The 23,023-nt window shown below is 46.8% G+C and overlaps 2 long non-coding RNA genes across 2 annotated transcripts; one reads left to right on the forward strand and one right to left on the reverse strand.

The window, feature by feature from the left end:
* Positions 1–220: 220 nt before the first annotated feature.
* On the reverse strand, positions 221–21,977 carry LOC128411491 (uncharacterized). The gene is made up of 2 exons (XR_008329833.1): positions 21,672–21,977; positions 221–307 (listed from the first exon to the last, which is right to left on the reverse strand). It is a non-coding gene; the product is annotated as an uncharacterized LOC128411491 (long non-coding RNA).
* On the forward strand, positions 11,079–12,836 carry LOC128411485 (uncharacterized). Its single transcript, XR_008329822.1, has 3 exons — positions 11,079–11,208; positions 11,917–12,048; positions 12,538–12,836. It is a non-coding gene; the product is annotated as an uncharacterized LOC128411485 (long non-coding RNA).
* Positions 21,978–23,023: the final 1,046 nt, after the last annotated feature.

The raw sequence follows: 23,023 nt of genomic DNA on the forward strand, positions 1-23,023 counted from the left end.
CACAATAGCCAAGGAAGTTGGGAGGAGCTCAGACCTTCCCCAGCTCTGTTTCAGGATATTACACACATGGAGGAATCTCATGTCTCCATGGAATCCTAATCACATATCCTTTCTCGGTATCTCTGTATTTTTGTATTTAAGTGTTTCACACATTATATATTAGAGTCCAACAGAAAACAAGACCCAGCACACATTTTCACAAAATGGACCTACACAAAGGTTTCCAATGCTTGCATTTATTAAAAAGAAGAAGCTAAAGCATTTTTGCAGGAAAACCAAATCCTAGCTCCAATCCTGAGCCCATTTACTAAGGAGTCAGGCCCCACTAGCCACAGTGGGCTTACTCATGAGTAGACAGGCAGACAGGACGGCTCCCTCTTGACTCCTTCCCAGCATCACCTTCAGCAGCATCAAGCAAAGCGGTTTCTTTCCCAGCAGAGATGGGGGTGCAGTTGAGGCAGCTTCACATCAGAGGAGAGCAGGGTGGTCGTCCTTTCACCAGAGGTCTTGCACCGGAGATCTGCAGAATTATCAGGCTGTGAGAGGAAACATTGTTAATATGGGTGCTGAGACTGGTGCTGAAAACCCGAACCAGTGACTCCAGCTGGGAGGCAGAAGAGCTGACTGTTGCAAGTGCTCAAATAACACACGGAGGGTTTGTTTCAGACCTCTAGCTAAATGTGGGGTGTGTTGGGGGGTGTCTCCATCCTGACCCCAAGCCCTCCCATCTACACCCATCATCACCATAGCTGTCAACTTTCAGATTTGAAAATAAGGGATCAGCAGCCTCACCTGTCCCGGGGACAGTCTACGGGATATCTAACAATCTGGGCCGCAAAAAAAGGGAAGGTTGACAGCTATGATCATCACATGACCTTGTAGCCTGGGGCTGCTGGGAGTTGTAGTCCTCAGTTGGTAGAACATGAGGCTCTTAATCTTAAGGGTTGCCAAAGGTTGGTCTGCTTGCTTTTGGAGTTCTCTTTTCTCAGCTCCTGGAGAGAAAGTACTACAAGGGCAGGGGCATTCTCAAAACCATAACCTGGAACATGGAGCTGAGCAGGTGGAGAGAATCTAACAGACATGAAATAGTTTTCAGGATCAGGTTGTTTTCTGCTGCTCCAGAGAAGCGGACACGGAGCAATGGATCCAAACTACAAGAAAGAAGATTCCACCTAAACATTAGGAAGAACTTCCTGACAGTAAGAGCTGTTCGACAGTGGAATTTGCTGCCAAGGAGTGTGGTGGAGTCTCCTTCTTTGGAGGTCTTTAACCTTTAAAGCCCTATACGGCCTAGGACCCTCGTACCTACGGGACCGCCTCTCCTGGTATGCCCCACAGAGGAACTTACGGTCTTCAAATAAAAACATCTTGAAGGTCCCAGGCCATAGAGAAGTTAGGCTGGCCTCAACTAGAGCCAGGGCTTTTTCGGCTGTGGCTCCGACCTGGTGGAATGCTCTGTCACAAGAGACTAGGGCCCTGCGGGACTTGACATCTTTCCGCAGGGCCTGCAAGACAGAGCTGTTCCGCCAGGCCTTTGGCCAGGGCACAGCCTGACTCCCTCCCTCGGCAATCTTTGCGGAGCTCTGGCCCAATGGTGGCCAATGGCTTGAATTTAATTAATTTTATAATGAATGATTTTAGAGTGTTGTTTGTGTTGTACTTTTGTACTGTTTTATTGTTGTTAGCTGCCCTGAGCCCGACTTCGGCTGGGGAGGGCGGGATATAAATAAAATTTATTATTATTATTATTATTATTATTATTATTTAAGCAGAGGCTTGACAACCATATGTCAGGAGTGCTCTGATGGTGTTTCCTGCTTGGCAGGGGGTTGGACTCGATGGCCCTTGTGGTCTCTTCCAACTCTATGATTCTATGATTCTAGGTTAGTGACTAATGGCTAATACTTTGAATGCTAGCAGCATGAGATGGAATTGGGACCTTATGATGGAGACATTGTGTGGGAAGGGACAGACAGAAGGCAGTATATTGGAGGACTCAATGAAAGGCTATGGAAGGAGATTCCTACTAAACCTCTGGAAGGAATTTCTGATGGTAAGAGCTGATAGATAGAGGAACGGTCTCCATCAGGAGATGGTGGACTCTCTTTCCTTGGAGGGCCACCTGTCAGGAATGCTTTACCTGAGATCCCTGCATTGCAGGGCCCTGGACTAGAGGACCTTTGGAGTCCCCTCCAATTATGCAAACCTATGATGCAATGTTTCTGTAATAGAGGAACTGGAGCAGGTAGGTAGTGAGGTTGAATCCTGACAAGACAGAAGTACTGTTTTGGGGGGACAGGAGGCGGGCGGGTGTGGAGGACTCCCTGGTCCTGAATGGGACAACTGTGCCCCTGAAGGAGCAGGTGCGCAGCCTGGGAGTCATTCTGGACTCACAGCTGTCCATGGAGGCGCAGGTCACTTCTGTGTCCAGGGCAGCTGTCTACCAGCTCCATCTGGTAGGCAGGATGAGACCCTATCTGCCTGCAGACTGCCTTGCCAGAGTGGTGCATGCTCTGGTTATCTCCCGCTTAGACTACTGAAATGCTCTCTAGTGGGGCTACCTTTGAAGGTGACCCGGAAACTACACCTAATCCAGAATGTGGCAGCTAGACTGGTGACTGGGAGCGGCTGCCAAGACCATATAACACTGGTCTTGAAAGACCTACATTGGCTTCCAGCACATTTCCGAGCACAATTCAAAGTGTTGGTGCTGACCTTTAAAGCCCTAAACAGCCTTGGTCCAGTATACCTGAAGGAGCGTCTCCACCCCCATCGTTCTGCCCAGACACTGAGGTCCAGCGCCAAGGGCCTTCTGGGGGTTCCCTCACTGAGAGGCCCAGTTACGGGGAACCAGGCAGAGGGCCTTCTTGGTAGTGGCACCCGCCCTGTAGAACGCCCTCCCACCAGATGTCAAAGAGAACAACAACTACCAGACTTTTAGAAGACATCTGAAGGCAGCCCTGTTTAGGGAAACTTTTAATGTTTAATAGGTTATTGTATTTTAGTGTTTTGTTGGAAGCCGCCCAGAGTGGCTGGGGAAACTCAGCCAGATGGGCGGGGTATAAATAATAAATTTTTTATTATTATTATTATTATTATTATTATTATTATTATTATTATTAAAGACAATAGATTTTTTTCATAGCCGAAGGCTTGGGAGAAGAGGAATGTATTTTCCTGGCACCTAAACGAGCAGAATTGGCCTTCTGGGGAACAGCATTTCAAAAACTCGGAGCCACCACAGAAAAGACCTCGTCTCGCAGTGCCGCCCTCCAGAGTTGCCCAGAGTGGCTGGGGAAGCCCAGCCAGATGGGAGGGGTATAAATAAATTGTTGTTGTTGTTGTTGTTGTTGTTGTTGTTGTTGTTGTTGTTGTTGTTATGCAGATCCAGACTCAGTCTCAATGTGTGATGAGCCACGTTCAGATTTCTGAAGCAGTTCAGGTTGAATTGTTGTGGTAGCACCCCCACTCCCCCTGACAACCTCAGCTCCAATATTTAGCAGAAGGCCTGAACTGCATTGCATGGGGGTGGACAGGATGAACCCCTTGGGTCCCCTCCAAGTCTGCAATTCTATTCTACAATTCTAAGGCAGACCTCTGAGCATCCAGGCGGTGCACTTTGGCCTTTGCAATCTCATCTACACTTTTACGATACGATACGATATTTTTATTGTCATTGTCCCATACGGAACAACGAAATTGAAAATCTACATAAAACATTCAAAACCCCCTAAAAACTCTGAAACCCCATTTTAAAATACAATATACTATAGAGACTCCTCATGTTGTGTTTAGAACCAGAATTGCATTTGCGTAGAAACTGTTTCTAAGGCGGCTGGTCCTGGTCTTTATAACCCTGGACCTTCTTCCAGAAGGCAGAAGCAGAAAGAGATCATTTCCGGGGTGCGCACTATCCTGCGCTATCTCTGCAGCTTTCTTATGGCACCTGACAGCCTAGATTTGATCTAATCTGGTTTATTTAATTCTAGTTTACCTGGCAGCAACCCCAGGAGAGGACAAATTTGAGCAGAACGCTTAACCCCTTACCCTCCAGCCGTTGCAAAGGATGGGTTTCCTTTCCAGGCCAAGAGAGTTGTGACTGGGGGCTCTCTCTCTATTTGAGACACAGTTATAATTTCATCTAACTCACCTTAACGACAGCAAACTTTGAGTCCTGTGCATCTACCAATCTGTCTTTTGCCTTTCCAGCACCTAAGATAGTGGCAGCTTCCCCTGAGACGGCGACATCTCTCATCGAGATTTTGGGCTCCGGTGAAATCTGGGGGAGGAAAAAGAACCATTTGAAGCCTGCCCTGCACCCCCAGAACTGACCTTCTACACCTTCACTTCTTCTTCCCTGAAAACCCTGCTAGGCAAGAAACCTGGAGGGGGCCACATTGGGGGAGGCTGGTGCAGGATGAATGCAGGGAAAGGGTCTGGGGTGGAGAGAGAGACCCTTCCCCTCCCGCCTGCAGCTTCAGCAAAAGAGCTGAGCCAAGGCGGTCAGGAAGGCTGCGTCAGAGAGACTGGCTACAAGAAATCCCTACTATTGCGGAGTGGCAGACGAAAATGATGAACTATGCGGAGATAGCCAAGCTGGCCAGAAGGATTCAGGGTCAGGATGATCAGAGATTCCAGGAAAGTTGGAGTAAATTCACTGTGTAACTAAAGGATAATTGTAAAACCTTAAAAACACTGGCAGGACTGAAATAACTCCTACAATGTAAAGACAGATAAGAGGTTGAATACTAAAATATGCGATTTAAGAGAATAAGGGATACCCGTTGAAGGGAAGGAGGGAAGTTGCAAGCTTGGCAGAGCTAAAAGTATATATGTGGTTTGATGTATTGTATAAGGCTCTGTTAAGAAAATAATAAAAATTTATTGGGGGGGGGAGAGAGAGAGACTGGCTACCCTTTGGGGTCACTGGCAACCTTGGAGAGAGAAGCCCCCTTGCCCAGGTAACTGGCCCACTCCCTTCCCCACTGCAAACCTGAATGTACTGAAATGTAATTGAACATCTTAAAGCAATTCCTATGGATGGTATTTCATGTTTCAAGATTAGTATTACAGTGAAATCATAGAAAGAGCCTGATTTCTGGATCGAGCCAAAGGAAACACATTGCTCTTCAAGTGGCCAACCAGATGCCCCGTTTGGGAAGTTCTCAAGGAGGACTGAGGGGCAAAGGAATTCTCCACCCATCTCTTTGGGGTTCCCTGCAAGTCGGATCCACAGGCAGGTTTAAAAGGAATAAAGCAGAGAGTTGTAGAGAATCTGAGAAAACTGAGAAAATACCAGAATTATTAGAATGGAGAATGAAATTTCTTGAATTTGTGGAGATGGCAAAATTAACAGCATCAATTAGAGGCTACTCTAATCAAAAAATTAATAAAGAGTGGGAATGCGTTAAGGAATACATTAAAAATAGTCGGTGCTGGAGCTTAAAAATCAATATGCAAAAGTTTAAAAGGCGCAAGGAGATTGGATAATAATATATCAAGGATGGAATAACAAATAAAGTGAATAACACAACAATAACAAAAATAATAGGCAAAGAAGATCACACGTGGGTGGAGGGAAGTGAAGTGATTAATTGAAATTGTTAAAGATTGGTATAGGATTTAAGAGATTTAAATCTTCATAAAGATTCTATAAGGAAAGCAGAAAGCAGCAAGAAATATCAAGTAAAGTTATCGGACAGGAGATCAGTGTAAATGAAAACACGAGACTTACGGTTTTCTTACATATGATTTTTATTTTGGAGTTGTATGTTTCTTTTGGAGTTGTTTGTTGTAAAGAGTGTATATTATGTGAATAAAATAATAAAGGTGAAAAGTTAAAAAAGGGAAGATCACCATACCTGGAGCCAGGAGCATCAAGAAGAGGACGGCAACAGAGAGGAGGCAGAAGATCTTCATGGCTGGAGGCTGGTGGGAATCCTGGAGCTACCAGAAGCCAAGTGGAAGAGGTTCCCCTATTTATAAATGGATGGAGGCCTGTTTAAACCTTGTGGGAAGCCAAATGTCTTTTACAGGATAGATGTCGCAAGCCCTGTGGGGCAGAAGAAGATGAGAAATGCCATCTGGTTTTGAGTAATGTTCTTGTGCAAACCCACATATGGAAGAATGACCGGCAAAGAGAGGGAATTGGGTTGTTTCTAAAATGTTGCCATCGATGAAGGAATTTCCCAAGAATGCCTTGAGATTACAAATATTTTATTTCTTGGAGGAGAGCGCTATCAGGGCTACTTGACATCATGGCTACGTTCTCCCTCCACTGTTGGCCTCTGAACTCCAGTTCTCAGAATCAGAAGTGAGGGGGTTGCTGTTGCTCCCAAATTTTGTTTCCGTTGGCTTCTGGTTATTCCTGTGAGAACAAGATGCTTGAATCTTGTAGGCCATTGGCCTGATCCAGCAAAGCTCTTCTAATGCCCTTTGCAGAGTTAAAGTTTATACAGATGATGCATTTTTTAAAAAACAGGTCCTTCACAGCACACTGTTAAAGTATTTACTTTGCTCCTTCAAACATGGTGGCAGCTGCCACCTTAGATGGGTTTGAAAAGGCCTTCCCTGTAGGATACGGGTGGCTGCTGGTCACAACTGTAGCCCTAAGTGCCATTTCCAGGAAGAGGCAGGAAGAAGCCATCATGGCAAGTTGCCATTGAAAGGCAGATCAAGTCATGAGTTTGCCCAATCTGCTATTAAAGCCATGAAACTGGCTGGTCATCACTGCCTCTTGTTGAAGTGAGTTCCGTAGTTTAACCATATGCTGAATGAAAAGGTCCTTTCTTTTATCTCTCCTGAATGTCCCCACACTCAACTTAACTCGATGTCCCCATCAAACTCCTCTATGAATCCACCTTACCTCCCATAATGAAACAGCTGCATCTCTTCCACCTTTCCCCACACTCAACCTGCCCCACTCATTCAGATGCTCGACAGCCTTGGCATTATAGAGATCAGAGTGTCATTGCCCAGCCAAGCACAGCCAGGGCAAAGGGTGTCTCTGATGTTCCCGTACATATTCATGAAAATAGCATGTGAAAGTGAATTTCATCCAGGGAAATTTGCCCTGTCAAAATCTGCAGATCAGGCAAAATTACATACAGACATGTTATCAGGAGAAAACCACACAGAAATGCTGATGAGTTTTCTTGGGGACTGTGTTGTTCTTAAAAGCAAACTGAAATGGAAAAACTCAGCTGCAGCTTGGAAAAAGAGACACGGAGAAACCAAAACTGAGTGAATTGGCCAATGCTCTCATTTTTACTTCTGTTTTCAGTTTGTTCTGTATTTTAGTGGTTGGATCAATGTTGCTTCTATCTGTTGAGCAAATCTGTTGTGGCCAGAAAAAAGCAGGGCATGCTTTTATAAATGGGAATGAGTATATTTCCAGAGTTAGGTGTGGGTGTGGTTCCCAGGTGTTTTGGTTACAAGCATGCTTATTTAGGGGCACTTTTGAGCCTGCTCATTCCGACACCCTAAATTGGTCCCTGTAGTTCACTGCCAGCCATTGCATTGCTTTCAGGACCAGTGTCACAAATTCCCACTGGCTTGTCCAAGATGTAGTGATGTCCACAAAACTGGAGGATTTTAAGAGAGGATTAGACCAATTCCTGGAGGGGAGGGTGAGCACAGCCCAAGGGACCTCCCAGACAGCTTCCACCAGTTCCCACCCAAGAAAACGAAGAAAGGAAATGTCAAGTATGGCAGAAAGTGAGAACGGCTATCTTGAAGTCACTGTTGGGATGCGGACCAAAGGGGGAAGACGGCAAGAGGACTGGATATTATCTATGGATTATATGGAAAAATATTAGAACAAGAAAATAATCATAACAGGCTGCAAAAATACTCAGCAGTATATTTTCTTGGGGATGTGAGTGGCATTGTGGTGTAAACCACTGAGACTTGGGCTTGCCAATCGGAAGGTCAGCGGTTCGAATCCCCGCGACGGGGTGAGCTCCCATTGCTCGGTCCCTGCTCCTGCCAACCTAGCAGTTCAAAAGCACGTCAAAGTGCAAGTAGATAAATAGGTACCGCTCTGGCGGAAAGGTAAACGGCGTTTCCGTGCACTGCTCTGGTTTCGCCAGAAATGGCTTAGTCCTGCTGGCCACATGACCCAGAAAAACTGTCTGCGGACAAACACCGGTTCCCTCGGCCAGTAAAGTGAGATGAGCGCCACAACCCCAGAGTCGTTCATGACTGGACTTAACTGTCAGAGGTCCTTTGCCTTTACTTTTATCTTTTTATTATTATTTTATGTATGGCTGAAACATAGTATGTGTTGACGACGAGATATAACAGGAAAGTCAAAAAACAAAAAAACCCACAAAGGTGATGGACTCTCCTTCAGTGAAGGCTTTTAAGCAGAGTTTCAATGGCCACCTGTCAGGGATTGTTTATCTTGGACTAGATGACTCTTAGGGTCCCTTCCAAATATACAATTCTAGGACTCTATGATAAATGCCATTTTGCTCCATTTTGACCTGGCATTGCTGTCCCCAACTCTCACAAACCTCCCCCTGCCACAACCTTCTTCTGATCTGGGTCAATTCCCAATTCCACTGTGTTTCATGGAAGCAGCTGCCTGTTACTTCACACCTTTTCAGCCTGTGGACATTCGCTGATCATGGAGCAATATTTGTCTGACTTGGAGCCAGACATGGTGAGGAAACAGAACTCAGCGGTGAGACCACAGACTCCCACCTTGCCTGCTGCATCTTGCACTTCAGTCTCTCAGGAAAGGATGCTGAAGACATCCCATGTCTGTGCTGGTTGCAAAAGATGAGCAGATGCCCCATAGGTTTCACAGGACAGGACACAGCACAGGCCAACAGCTCACGACCGGCACTAATACTCCTCCCCCAGAATAACATGAGAGTGTGACCCTCACTTTTGAGCCCCCATCTCTCTCCCACGGACACATAAATTCACAACAGTGCACACAATTTCATACTAATGCCTGCCATTGCCAACAATATCAAAACAAAGTGTTGCTTCAGCACCACAAGTAAAATGCAAACAGCACAACACACACATTCAGACCATTCGGAAAAAGAGAGTTAAACCTGCCCTTTCTTTGGAAAAATGGATATGGAGTCTGATTGAGGGCTTGGAAGGGCAATGGAACAGTTAGGGGCTGGAATGATTGGGTGGTTTCCAAGGCTGCTGTCCTGTTCAGGCAAGAGATTTCTGCTTGGTATAGGACATTTCCTCCTCTCTCCTGAAGACTCCCCCAGGCATCCTCAAAATCTGCTCTAAAGAATGACTCTCCAGATCAGATTCTGGTGGTTCCTGGGGCAGAGATGGTTTCCTCACCACTGTCCAGAGAGAGGAGAGGAATCTGGAGTCAATTTGTGAATTTGGAGACAAGTCATTGAGCTGCAGATGGTGGAGGGAAAGCCCAGGTGGAAATGATGGTATGAGATGTGGATCTGAAGGACTTTGCATGAGAAGAGCCCTGAAACGGACCAGCCCAAAGGCCTGTCTAGTCCAGCACCCCTTGCTCTCTCCCACAAGCTCACACTCTCCTTTGTAAACCAATGAGAGGCTGTTGTGACAAACAAGCGATATAGAAGTGCAAAAACTCCCACCAGCCTCACATGTGTCATGAACACTTCTGCCCAAGGTATAAGAGCTCCAGAGGAGTAGAGAAGCAGCCAACAAAAGAGAGGCTCGCATTCTTCCCAGAGAGCTGTGAAGGGTAGTTTATCATCTCCACCTCGCTGTGAGAATGACAGGAATGCAGAGAGTGTGCTAGAGAGAATACCAGTGACTTCCCTTCTCTTTCCATGGTTCATTTTGCATAGCATAAATCCCAGTATATTTTATATAAACTAAACCATTCAGTATTTTATTATTACATCCATCAAAACTTATTTACACTGTTGAATTTATCTTAATGCAGCCAACGTTTTCAAGTGCACACAATTTCCTCCCATATAGTCAATAAATATTTTCCAATCTTCTTTAAACTAATGTTTTCTTGTTCTCTTATTCTGTACGTTAGATCTGCAAGCTGCTGCATATTCCACTAGCTTAAGCTGCCATTCTTCTTTGGTTAGGACCTTGCTCATTTTAAAAACCATGGGCCGCCGTATATAGGTTATACAGAGGTTATACAGGTATAACCTCTCTCTTTTTTTTAACACCTTCAGGTGTCAAAGAAGAAGATATGTCTCTTCTCCCCTCTCCCCACTATTTGTACTCCAAATATGGAAAAGAAAAGGAATGACCTCAAAAGGATGCTAAAAAATCACACTTTCGTTCTTCAATGGATTGCTTGCCAGTGGGGTCCTCTTTGTGTTTTTGCCAGGGAAATGGGGGACACTAAATTCAGTTGGCAATTAAAGGACCGCCCAGCTAATTTGCACTTTCCACAACATAAAGTGAACCAGAACAGAATCATCCTTCCAAATTGTCTCTTCGTTGAAGGAAAATTCAGGTGTCCAGTCGCGCCATGGGTACCCAAAACCACACAGCGGGGTACCATTGATAACTCACAAGGAACAACCTTTCAAAGTCATCTGTGTGCTGTGAAGGATCTTTTACAAATGTATTATCTGAAGAAACTTTAACTCTGCAAAGGGTATAAGGAGATCCCTGCTGGATCAGACCAGCAGCCTACAAGAGTCAAATGGTAATAAGAAGGCTACCAGAAACACACATATGGGAAACAGCCATGGACTCGCTTGTGATAGTGAGCAACTGGAGTTCAGAGACTGAAGCAGTGGAGGGAAAAGAGAGCCCTGGGGGCCAGAAGCCCTGTTAGCCCTCTCCTCCAAGAATGTGCTTTTCCTCTATTAACTTCATGGTAAACTCAATGCATAGCTGGGAAATTAATTCTCCAATGCCATAGTTTCAGAAACAACTCTCTCTGCTTCTCTTTATCAGTCAGTGACACTATCCTGGTTTGTAGTCATTGTTCCATATGTGGTTTTGCACAAGAGCATTACTCAAATCCAGACAGCAATTCTCATCTTCTTCTACCCCACAGGGATTGTGACATCTATGCTGTGAAAGACATTTGGTTTCCCACAAGGTTTCACCAGTCCTCCATCCACCTATAAGTAGAGGGACCTCTCCTTCCCCAGACAACTGCTCTTCCACTTGGCTTCAGGCATCTCCAGGATTCCCACCAACCTCCAGCCATGAAGATCTTCTGCCTCCTCTCTCTCACCTTCCTCCTCCTGATGCTGGTGGCTCCAGGTATGGCCTTCTTCTCAGATGATTCTTCTCTGAGCTCCACAGTTCTCGAGCTTTATTCCTTTTAAACCTGCCTCTGAATACCACTTGCAGGGAATCCCAAAGGGATGGGTGGGGAATTCTCTTGCCCCCTGTCCCCCTTGAGAGCTTCCCAAATGGGGCATCTGATTGGCCACTGTGAGACCAGGTTGATGGACTTGATGAGTCCCCTTTGGCCTGATCCAGCAGCCAGGCTCTTGGGATCTGATTGCCATTCCAAGCCTAAAATATGGAATCTGATCCAAAGAAGCTGTTGCTATAAAATATGTAATGACACATTTCAGTGCAATCAGCTTTGTGGTGGGGAAGAGAGTGGGCCAGTTTCCTGGGCAAGAGAACTTCTCTCTCCAAGGTTGCTAGTGGCCCCAACCGAACCCAGCGACTCTGACAAAGGTTTTCCTACCACCTTGGCTCAAACTTCCTTCTGAAGGCGCAGGTGGCAGGGGGAGGGTCTCACTCTCCATCCCAGCCCCTTTCCTACATTCATCCTGCACCAGCCTCCCCCAACCTGGTGCCCTCCAGACATCCTGGCTAGCGGGATTGTTGAGGAACAAAGGGTGGAAGGTGTAGAAGGCCAGTCCTGGGAGATGGAGCAGCCTTCCCAAGTGGATCCTCTCCTTGGTAGTTGCACCTTCCTCTCTTAGTTTGCTTTCTCTTCGCTTTGCCCTGCAGATTTCACCGGAGCTCAACGTCCCACCCAGGATTGCCAGAAGAATGGGGGCAGCTGCAGAAAAACCTGCAACAAAGGCGAGAAAGAGATTGGGAAGTGTTCGGGAGACAGGCGTTGCTGCAAGCGCAGCTAAGGTGAGTTATAGGCAAAACCATACCTGTGCCTGGAAATAAGTCTGTGGCATCTCAAAGAGACACGACTCCAAAGGCCAGAGAGTTACAGCTCTGCTTCTTCCCCCTGTCTTTGACCCTTAACAGCCACGGAGTGGAGGGGTGGCGCTTGCTAGATTCTCCCAAATGCTAAATTCATTGTTTTGAGTTTGGACCTTGAGAATTCCCTAATGACATTTGGAGTCACTTGGGAGATCAGCCTTGGTCAACCAGGTGGCCACCAGATGTTTTAGAGTATATCTCCCATCAGCTCCAGAAAGTGAATGGAACAGTTTGTGTTTGGGATGGAGACCTCTCCCGACATCCAGGAGCTGAACCCCACTCCTCCACCATGTGAAATCCCAATTCAGATAGCATTTGGCTCTTTGGTCTTCAGGGGGTCCCTGGCCTGTTTTGAGCACCCTAACCCACTGTATTCATGGTGTTTCCTCTCTTTTTCATTTAACTCTACAGCAGACCCATCACGCATCACCTCTGATGAAAGGAAGACCACCCCGCTTCTTTTCTGGAGATGCAGCTGCCTTGACTGCACATCTGCAGAAACCTCCTTGCTCACTGCTGCTGCTGCTGCTGCTGCTGAAGGCACTCCTGGGAAGGATCCATCCCTGCCCAATCCTTTCTGCCCATTTACTCCAGAGCAAGTCCTGCTGTGCTCAGTGAGGCTGACATCTTTGTAACTGGGTTTAGGATTGGATACGCCTGCTTATTTGCTTTAGCTTTTCCTTTCAATAAATGCTTGCATTGGAAACCTCTGTGTGGTGGTGCCTTCTATGAAAAGGGATGCTGGGTTGGGGTGGGGTTCTGCCTGTTCCTCTCCATGTTGTGACTTTTCTTTGTTTCTGGAGTACTAGCAGGTGCTTATGTGCTACACACTGGAATTAGGAATTGGCCTAGTTCTGAAGGAGGTTGAGGGGTGCAGTTGGGGGAAGCAATGCTAGACCCACCGCCTTTCAGGTCAAAATGCAGCAAGATTGAAACTATTATCAGAGAATCCTAGAATTATAGAGTTGGAAGGTAGCCTGAGGGTCAACTGGTCCAAGCTAAAGAATCTCTGACAGGTGGTCACCCAATCTCTGTTTAAAATTCTCCACTGAAGGAGTCCACCACCTTCTGAGGGAGTCCATTTCATGGTCAAACAACTCTTTCCTTCAAAAATATCTTCCCAGAGCTCAGTCAGATCTCCATTCATGGGACTTGAATCCATTGGTTTGGGCCCTACCCCCAGAGCAGGAGAAAACTAGCTTGCTCCATCTTTCACGTGACAGCCCTTAAAATATTTGAAGATCAATATCATATCTTCTCTAAGTCTCCTCTTCTCCATGCTTAACCTACCCAGCTCCCTCAACCATTCCACATATGGCTTCTTTTCCAGAACCTTGATCATCTTGGTCCCCCTTCTTTGCACACCTTCCTGGCAACAACCCTATGAGGTAGTCTAGGCTGAAAGGTCACCCAGGGTCACCCAGTGAGCTTCATAGCTAGATGGGAATTTAAATCCTGGTCTTCCGCTCCAGGGAAGCAATGCTAGACACATCCCCTTCCAGGTCAAAAGGGAGTAAAATTAGAGAATTCTAGAATTGTAAAGTTGGAATGGTCCCTGTGGGTCTTCTAGTCCAAGCTAAAGAACTTTGAATTGGACCCAACTGAAAGTTCTGGTTTTGACCTACAAAGGCTGAAAGGACTCAGGACTGCAATAGCTCAAGGACCTCTCCCTGCTCCCATTGTTGATGCTGCTGTTTCTCAAGGGACGGATCCCTTTGTAGGTCTGAGAGCTCGTAACTGTCCAGCTTCCTCTGTCCCTAGTTCTGAGCATTCTGGGACTGGTGTCAGCTGCCCTTTGCAAAGGCAGCCTTCAGAAAATTAAGGAAGGAGATCGTTTGGAATTCTATCTCCCATATACAGGGTCATAAGAATTCAAAGCTGTCATAAATAAAACGAATGTTCCTAAGTGCACAATGTAAGCACACACACATATAAGTAGATAAACCCCATGTCTGGAAGAGTGCAGGAGAGCAATCCAGAAGCCACCTTGAGCCTTAATGACCCCAAATAGTTCTCTGCAGAAGGAAGTATCTTGGAGAAAGCTTCAAATCCCTTTTTAAGGGGATATTTTGTGTAGACTGCTTCTTTCTGTGATGCTTGCATGATGCTTTTGGGTGGTCTCTGGCTAAGGGGCTGGGAAATTTCTAAAGTCTTTGAAAGCTCCTACACACCTTTTTTCTGGATCCTCACCTCCTTGCAGTGGGAGAAGAAAATTAAACACCTTGCTTGCTAGCTTGCTTGCTTGCTGCTGCCTCCTGCCTCCATCCATTCCTCTCTAACTGATAATGGACTTAGGGGAGAAGGAGTCCCTTGATGGAGAACGGGGCTGTAAAAGACAACCCCCAATTTTTCTATAATAACAAGCAACAGGATTAGTCACGGCATCCTTTCCCTGCGGTCACTGGGTGAAATGGAAACTTCCCAGTTTTCCGTCTCCATCTACAACAAGCAACCGCTCCTGGAGCACCACCTGCTGGTTCTTTGAAGTTCCTGCCCTCCGTGGAGGTTCCCTTGGAAGAAAGATGTATTGTGAATAGAGAGAAAGAGAGAATGAATATCATATCCCAAGAGTCTGGGAGATGCACTGTGTAACAGGACCATTACCTCCAGCTGTGTTCATACATATGCATAAGTACATTGTTTGTTGTTTTCTGCATTGTAGGTTGTTTTCTGCTGCTCCAGAGAAGCGGACACGGAGCAATGGATCCAAACTACAAGAAAGAAGATTCCACCTAAACATTAGTAAGAACTTCCTGACAGTAAGAGCTGTTCGACAGTGGAATTTGCTGCCAAGGAGTGTGGTGGAGTCTCCTTCTTTGGAGGTCTTTAAGCAGAGGCTTGACAACCATATGTCAGGAGTGCTCTGATGGTGTTTCCTGCTTGGCAGGGGGTTGGACTCGATGGCCCTTGTGGTCTCTTCCAACTCTATGATTCTATGATTCTACATAAAAAGAGTCTGCTGGATCAGAGAATCATAGCATTTTAGAGTTGGAAGGGACCTCCAGGTTCATCTAGTCCAGCCCCCTGCAATGTCGGAATGTCAACCGAAGCATCCATGACAGGTGGCCATCCAACCTCTCCTTAGAAACCTCCAAGGAAGGAGAGTACACAACTGCTCAAGGGAGACAGTTCCACAATCCAACAGCTCTTACTGTCAGAAAGATTTTCCTGATGTTTAGTCAGAAGCTCCTTCCTTGTAACATGAAGCCAAGGGTTCGAGTCCTGCCCTCCAGAGCAGGAGAAAGCAAGCTTGATCCCTCCTCCAAGTGACAGCCCTTCAGATATTTGAAGATGGCTCTCATATCTCCTGTCAGTCTCCTTTTTTTCAGGCTTACCAAGCCAAATTCTGTCAAATGACGGGGTGGTGGTGGTGTAATAATAATAATAATAATAATAATAATAATAATAATAATAATTTTATTTATACCCCGCCCTCCCCAGCCAAGACCGGGCTCAGGGCGGCTAACCCCAAATATGGAAACAATTGATTGAAATACAGCTTTAAAAACAAGATTAAAATACAACATTAAAACATTAAAATGCAGCCTCATTTCAGGGGAAACTCAAATCAAAAACTTTTGGGGGGTTGGAAACGTCAAGTCTTCACCAAGCCTAACTATCCAGACTGGTCTCCCAGCTCTGCAGAGAAGGTTTGCCCCTACAAGCACAAACTTCACCAGGAAGTGGTCAGTCCATGACAGTGGCATGGTATACACACAACACAACAACACAACACAACACAACACAACACGCACACTCCATTCGAAGACCACCTCCATTTCCACTCTGGTCAAAGTTTGGTCTCATCTTAGGGATTCTGCTCCGGTTTTTTTTGTAGAGATCCCATCTCACCCAGGATCCTGTTTCCAATGTGAGCAGCCAGACGCACATTATAGGAAAGTCGAGAGCAGGATCCGAGCACAAGAGCCCTCCTGTCTTTGGCAGCAACTGGGATTCAGAAGCACTGCTGCCTCTGACTATCAGCCATCCATCACCCTCTCTCTCATCCTCTTTTAAAGCCATCCAAGTTGGTTGGGAGTCCCATAGATGAACCGTGGGAAGAAGGACGTCCCTGTCTCTGTCGCGAAGCTTCATTGGTTGTCCCCAAGTTCTGGCACTCTGAGAGAGGGAGGAAAACTTTTTGCGATCCACTTTCATTGGCAAGGGGAAGAGGGGAGAGGAACCCTGCAGAGCGTTTGAGAAAGCCACTGGGTGAAGCACCCACCTCCCTGGAAAGAGGGGGGAAGGTTGGGGTGAGCCATGAGAGGAGGGGGAAGGGCTTGGGGGCAAGCTGTGAGTGGAAGGAGTGGGTGAGTTGGGGAGGGAGGGGCTTTGGTCTGATATGGGTGAAGGGAGACCAGCTGGGGTGGAGCCCAAATGAATTAACATATCAGAGTTGGCACAACCAGTGACTAGGAAAAGAGAGAGAAGGGCAGCCAAGAGAGCAAATGTCATCATTTTTGTTATGTACTGAGTTGAATCGGATCCAAAATGCAGCAGTCTGATTGGTCCTAGAACAATAGGATCCAGAATGCAGCAGTCTGATTGGTCCACAAGAGCCACCCAATCCAACTCTGGGTGGAAGTGAATCTGCAGCCTGATTGGCCTACAGGAGAATCCCAGAATTAGCCAATCACACGGGGCCCATTGTGTAAATAATGTATATAAAGCAGACATTTCGGGGGAACTTCCATTCCTCCTCACCACTATGAGCTGAATAAAGAGCATGAAATCCACACTCGACTCCAAGTATATTTCAGTTTTAAAACTGCAGGGGGCAGGAACGCAAAAACGTCATCATAGCAACACAGCCTTGGTCTTTGGTTGGTCCTTGGCACATGACCCTCAGAGATTGCAGCATCCATCCTGCACACAACGGTTGACATCCCACAAGATTTCAACAGTCCTCCAGGCACTGTAGAGGGAACTCTCCGTCCCCAGTCAATTGCAGCTCCACTTGGCTTCTCGTATCTCCAGGATTCCCACCAACCTCCAGCCATGAAGATCTCCTGTCTCCTCTCTGTCATCTTCCACCTCCTGCTGCTGCTGGCTCCAGGTATGGCCTTCTTCTCAGATGTTTCTTCTCTGAACTTCACATCTCTCAGCTTTCTTCATTTTAAACCTGCCTCTGACTGTTTACTTGCAGGGAATCCATAAGGGATGAGCGTTGGGTTCTCTTGCCCCTCTGTCCTCCTTGAGATCTTCCCCAATGGGGCATCTGGTTGCCCCTGCAAGAAGAGGGACTAGATGGGGCCCCTTTGGCCTGATCCAGCAGCCAGTCTTATGCTCTTCTTGCCATGCTAATCCTAAAACATGAAATGTAATCCAAAGAAGCGGCTGCTTTAAAATCTTTCATCTTTGCGGTGGGGCAGAGAGTGAGCCAGTTTCCTGGGCAAGGGGGCTTCTCTCTCCTGTACCTCCCAGGGAAGCTGGTGACTCTGACACAGCCTTCCCTTCCGCCTTGGCTTAAACCAGGCATGTCCAACATGCCACTGGTTGTTCGGCGGACTAAAGAAATCGCCTCCCCTCCAAAAACATTTTTATAAAAAGCTCAACAACTTTGGTCACTGCCCCCTAAAATAATCCCAACGACTCTTGGCAACCACAATGGGTAGATCACTGCTATTTTTTAATAGCTATTTAACAGCTATTTTTTAATAGGAGTCTTGGTTGACCACAAACTTGACATGAGCCAACAGTGTGACGCGGCAGCTAAAAAAGCCAATGCAGTTCTGGGCTGCATCAATAGGAGTATAGCATCTAGATCAAGGGAAGTAATAGTGCCACTGTATTCTGCTCTGGTCAGACCTCACCTGGAGTACTGTGTCCAGTTCTGGGCACCACAGGTCAAGAAGGACACTGACAAACTGGAACGTGTCCAGAGGAGGGCAACCAAAATGGTCAAAGGCCTGGAAACGATGCCTTATGAGGAACGGCTAAGGGAGCTGGGCATGTTTAGCCTGGAGAAGAGGAGGTTAAGGGGTGATATGATAGCCATGTTCAAATATATAAAAGGATGTCATATAGAGGAGGGAGAAAGGTTGTTTTCTGCTGCTCCAGAGAAGCGGACACGGAGCAATGGATCCAAACTACAAGAAAGAAGATTCCACCTAAACATTAGGAAGAACTTCCTGACAGTAAGAGCTGTTTGACAGTGGAATTTGCTGCCAAGGAGTGTGGTGGAGTCTCCTTCTTTGGAGGTCTTTAAGCAGAGGCTTGACAACCATATGTCAGGAGTGCTCTGATGGTGTTTCCTGCTTGGCAGGGGATTGGACTCGATGGCCCTTATGGTCTCTTCCAACTCTATGATTCTATGATTCTATGATTCTAAATACTTGGAGTGGATCACAGTCGCTTGGGAGTTTGACATGCCTGGCTTAGACCATCTTCTGGAGGTGCAGGTGGGAGGGGAATGATCTCAGTCTCCAGCCCAGACCCTTCCCCTGCATTCCTCCTGCACCAGCTGTCCCCAACCTGGTGCCCCCCAGATATCCCAGGCAGCAGGGCCTTTGGGGAAGGTGTGGAAAGTGCAGAAGGCCAGGCCTTGGGGGGAGGAGCAGAGCAAGCATCAAAGGGTTTTTTCCCCTTCCAGATTTCACCGAAGCCCAAAATCTCGAACCGCAATGTGTCCGTAGGGGAGGGAGATGCAAGTATTTCAGCTGCGGCATCAAGGAAAGAGGAATTGGATGGTGTTCGAGAGACAAACTTTGTTGCCGTTGAGGTGAGTTATGTGGAAATGTTCATTGTGCCCAGGGCTCAAGAAAATGGGTTCCAGAACAGTTGAGGGAGCTGGGTATGTTTAGCCTGGAAAAGGGGAGGAGGAGACTTTTGTCCTCCTGTTTCGGAGGGTAAGACACAAAGCAAGATTCAGACTCAAGAAGGACTTTCTGAGGGAGGGTAAGAGTTGTTCAACAGAGGAATGGTCTACCTCAGAAGGTGGTGGACTCTCCTTCCTTGGGAGCTTTTAAGCAGAGGTTGGATGGCCATTCATCAAGGATTCTTTAGTTGTGATTCGAACCTTGCCTGGGGTTGGAGTAGATGACCCTTTGGGGTCCCTTCCAATGCTCCAGTTCTACGGTTCTGGGCTATGCACTTTGGGAGGCCTGGTTGGGGCTTTGCAATCTCATCTTCCTTTCCTCTGTTTCTTTTCCTAACCAAGAGCTGCCCCAACCTACAAGGAGCATCTGAGCGAGCAGCACCCTCTTCATTCCTCCTTTTAAAACAGGCAGGGCTGGGACAGACACCTGCTGGGAACCCTGTAGAGATCACTCAGCTTGATGGACCAACGGATGGAAGACAGCTTCCGATGTCAGACGTGGGCCTGTGTCCCAGGGCGCCACCCCCTTCCTTTGGGGCAGGGACCCAAACTGACATTTCTACTCCACTGTGTGCAATAAACCTCCATGTTTGCCATTCATAAATATGACAGTGTTTCTCTTTCATACCTTTGACCACCAGGAACCTGACAACGTTTCATTGATGGCCAGAGCTGGATCTAGGGAACAGCTGTAGGTGATCCTTTCAAATATGGGGAATGGGCTGTTGTGCTCCTTCCAGCATGAAAACTGGAATCTCCAGTATCAAGTCATGTCTGGGAAGCTTTGACCTTCCAGATGCAACTCCCACCAGTGGCCAATGGTCAGGGGTCAGATCCTGAGTTGTTATCCAAGCAACATCTGTATCAAGCGATCTGACACTTCTTCTTCCTTTTAAACCTAGACCAGATTTTCACACACACCCCAAGCCACAGCCTCATTTGCTTATGATCCAGCCCAAAGAAGCATTCTGCGGAACTCAAAAGCTTGGTTATTTTTTGGTGACCTGTGGTCAGTCCAGTAAAGGTATTGGCTTACATTAAATATTGTATTTTAGTCCATGGTGGTATGATTAAGATTCTGATTCTGATTTGTTTACCACCCTTCAATCGTAGATTTTGGGGCAGTTCACAAAATAAAAATACAGTACAAGATAAAAAAACACAAAATGTCTCATAAACAAACAAACAAACAAACAAACAAACAAACCAATGTCCCCCCAAACCACACTAGGGGCATCATTCAATCACAGAAAATGCCTATTCTTCTGTTGCCACCCTCTGGACATCTTGTGGAGGAGGAACACAAAGAACAGCCTCAGATGATGATTTCAGGGTCTTGGTAGGTTCACATGAGGTGAGGGACTCCTTGAGGAATGGAGGTATGATGTAATGGAAGCAAGAAAGGAGGGGGAGGAGAGCATAAGATGCATCAAATATGGAGAGTTTTGCGAGTGTCACCCAGATGATGGGGTGGAAGAACTCACCTGTGGGGCCTCACCTGTCCAGGGATGACCACAAGGTTTTGGGCAGCTTCCAACCCACCTTTCCTTAAGAAGATATGATAGCCATCTTCAAAACAAACCCCCAAACCACCCTGCGGACATCGTTCCATCACAGAAAAGGTCCACCTTTCCTTGAGAAGATATAATAGCCACCTTCAAATTCAAATATATCAAGGGCTTTCACACAGAAGATGGAGCAAGCTTGTTTTCTGCTGCTCCAGGGCCCAAACCAATGTCTTCAACTTACAAGAAAGGAGATTCTGACTAAACATTTGGAAAAACTTTCTGACAGTAAGAGCTACAGTGGTACCTCGGGTTACATACGCTTCAGGTTACATACGCTTTAGGTTACATACGCTTTAGGTTACATACGCTTTAGGTTACATACTCTGCTAACCCAGAAATAGTACCTTGGGTTAAGAACTTTGCTTCAGGAGGAGAACAGAAATCGTGCTCCGGCAGCGCGGCGGCAGCGGGAGGCTCCATTAGCTAAAGTGGTGCTTCAGGTGAAGAACAGTTTCAGGTTAAGTACGGACCTCCGGAACGAATTAAGTACTTAACCTGAGGTACCACTGTATTTGACAGTGAAACAGTCTCCCTCAGGAGGTTGTGGTCTCTCCTTCCTTGGAGGCTTTTAAGCAGAGGTTGGATGGCCATCTGTTGTGGATGCTTCAGCTGAGATTCCTGCATTGCAGGGGACCTGACTAGTTGACCCTCACAGTCCCTTCCAACTCTACAAATCCATAATTCTATAAGACAGGGATGGGATCCTAGGGGTTCTCCAGACAATGTGGAAGATACCTATGGCTACTCATCACAATGCCTTTGTTCTCCCTCCATTGTCATGGCAGGAGACTGTGGGAAGAAGGAGCACTCTTGGGCTGTGGTCCTGTTTGTGGGCATCTGGTTGGCCACTGTCACAATAGCCAAGGAAGTTGGGAGGAGCTCAGACCTTCCCCAGCTCTGTTTCAGGATATTACACACATGGAGGAATCTCATGTCTCCATGGAATCCTAACCACATATCCTTTCTCGGTATCTCGGTATTTTTGTATTTAAGTGTTTCACACATTATATATTAGAGTCCAACAGAAAACAAGACCCAGCACACATTTTCACAAAATGGACCTACACAAAGGTTTCCAATCCTTGCATTTATTAAAAAGAAGAAGCTAAAGCATTTTTGCAGGAAAACCAAATCCTAGCTCCAATCCTGAGCCCACTTACTAAGGAGTCAGGCCCCACTGGCCACAGTGGGCTTACTCATGAGTAGACAGGCAGACAGGATGGCTCCCTCTTGACTCCTTCCCAGCATCGCCTTCAGCAGCATCAAGCAAAGCGGTTTCTTCCCCAGCAGAGATGGGGGTGCAGTTGAGGCAGCTTCACATCAGAGGAGAGCAGGGTGGTCTTCGTTTCACCAGAGGTCTTGCACTGTAGATCTGCAGAATTATCAGGCTGTGAGAGGAAACATTGTTAATATGGGTGCTGAGACTGGTGCTGAAAACCCGAACCAGTGACTCCAGCTGGGAGGCAGAAGAGCTGACTGTTGCAAGTGCTCAAATAACACACGGAGGGTTTGTTTCAGACCTCTAGCTAAATGTGGGGTGTGTTGGGAGGTGTCTCCATCCTGACCCCAAGCCCTCCCATCTACACCCATCATCACCATAGCTGTCAACTTTCAGATTTGAAAATAAGGGATCAGCAGCCTCACCTGTCCCGGGGACAGTCTACGGGATATCTAACAATCTGGGCCGCAAAAAAAGGGAAGGTTGACAGCTATGATCATCACATGACCTTGTAGCCTGGGGCTGCTGGGAGTTGTAGTCCTCAGTTGGTAGAACATGAGGCTCTTAATCTTAAGGGTTGCCAAAGGTTGGCCGGCTTGCTTTTGGAGTTCTCTTTTCTCAGCTCCTGGAGAGAAAGTACTACAAGGGCAGGGGCATTCTCAAAACCATAACCTGGAACATGGAACTGTGCAGGTGGAGAGAATCTAACAGACATGAAATAGTTTTCAGGATCAGGTTGTTTTCTGCTGCTCCAGAGAAGCGGACACGGAGCAATGGATCCAAACTACAAGAAAGAAGATTCCACCTAAACATTAGGAAGAACTTCCTGACAGTAAGAGCTGTTCGACAGTGGAATTTGCTGCCAAGGAGTGTGGTGGAGTCTCCTTCTTTGGAGGTCTTTAACCTTTAAAGCCCTATACGGCCTAGGACCCTCGTACCTACGGGACCGCCTCTCCTGGTATGCCCCACAGAGGAACTTACGGTCTTCAAATAAAAACATCTTGAAGGTCCCAGGCCACAGAGAAGTTAGGCTGGCCTCAACTAGAGCCAGGGCTTTTTCGGCTGTGGCTCCGACCTGGTGGAACGCTCTGTCACAAGAGACTAGGGCCCTGCGGGACTTGACATCTTTCCGCAGGGCCTGCAAGACAGAGCTGTTCCGCCAGGCCTTTGGCCAGGGCACAGCCTGACTCCCTCCCTCGGCAATCTTCGCGGAGCTCTGGCCCAATGGTGGCCAGTGGCTTGAATTTAATTAATTTTATAATGAATGATTTTAGAGTGTTGTTTGTGTTGTAC

This window comes from Podarcis raffonei, chromosome 3 (assembly GCF_027172205.1).
Source record: "Podarcis raffonei isolate rPodRaf1 chromosome 3, rPodRaf1.pri, whole genome shotgun sequence".
In the NCBI taxonomy this organism is placed as follows: Eukaryota; Metazoa; Chordata; class Lepidosauria; order Squamata; family Lacertidae; genus Podarcis; species Podarcis raffonei.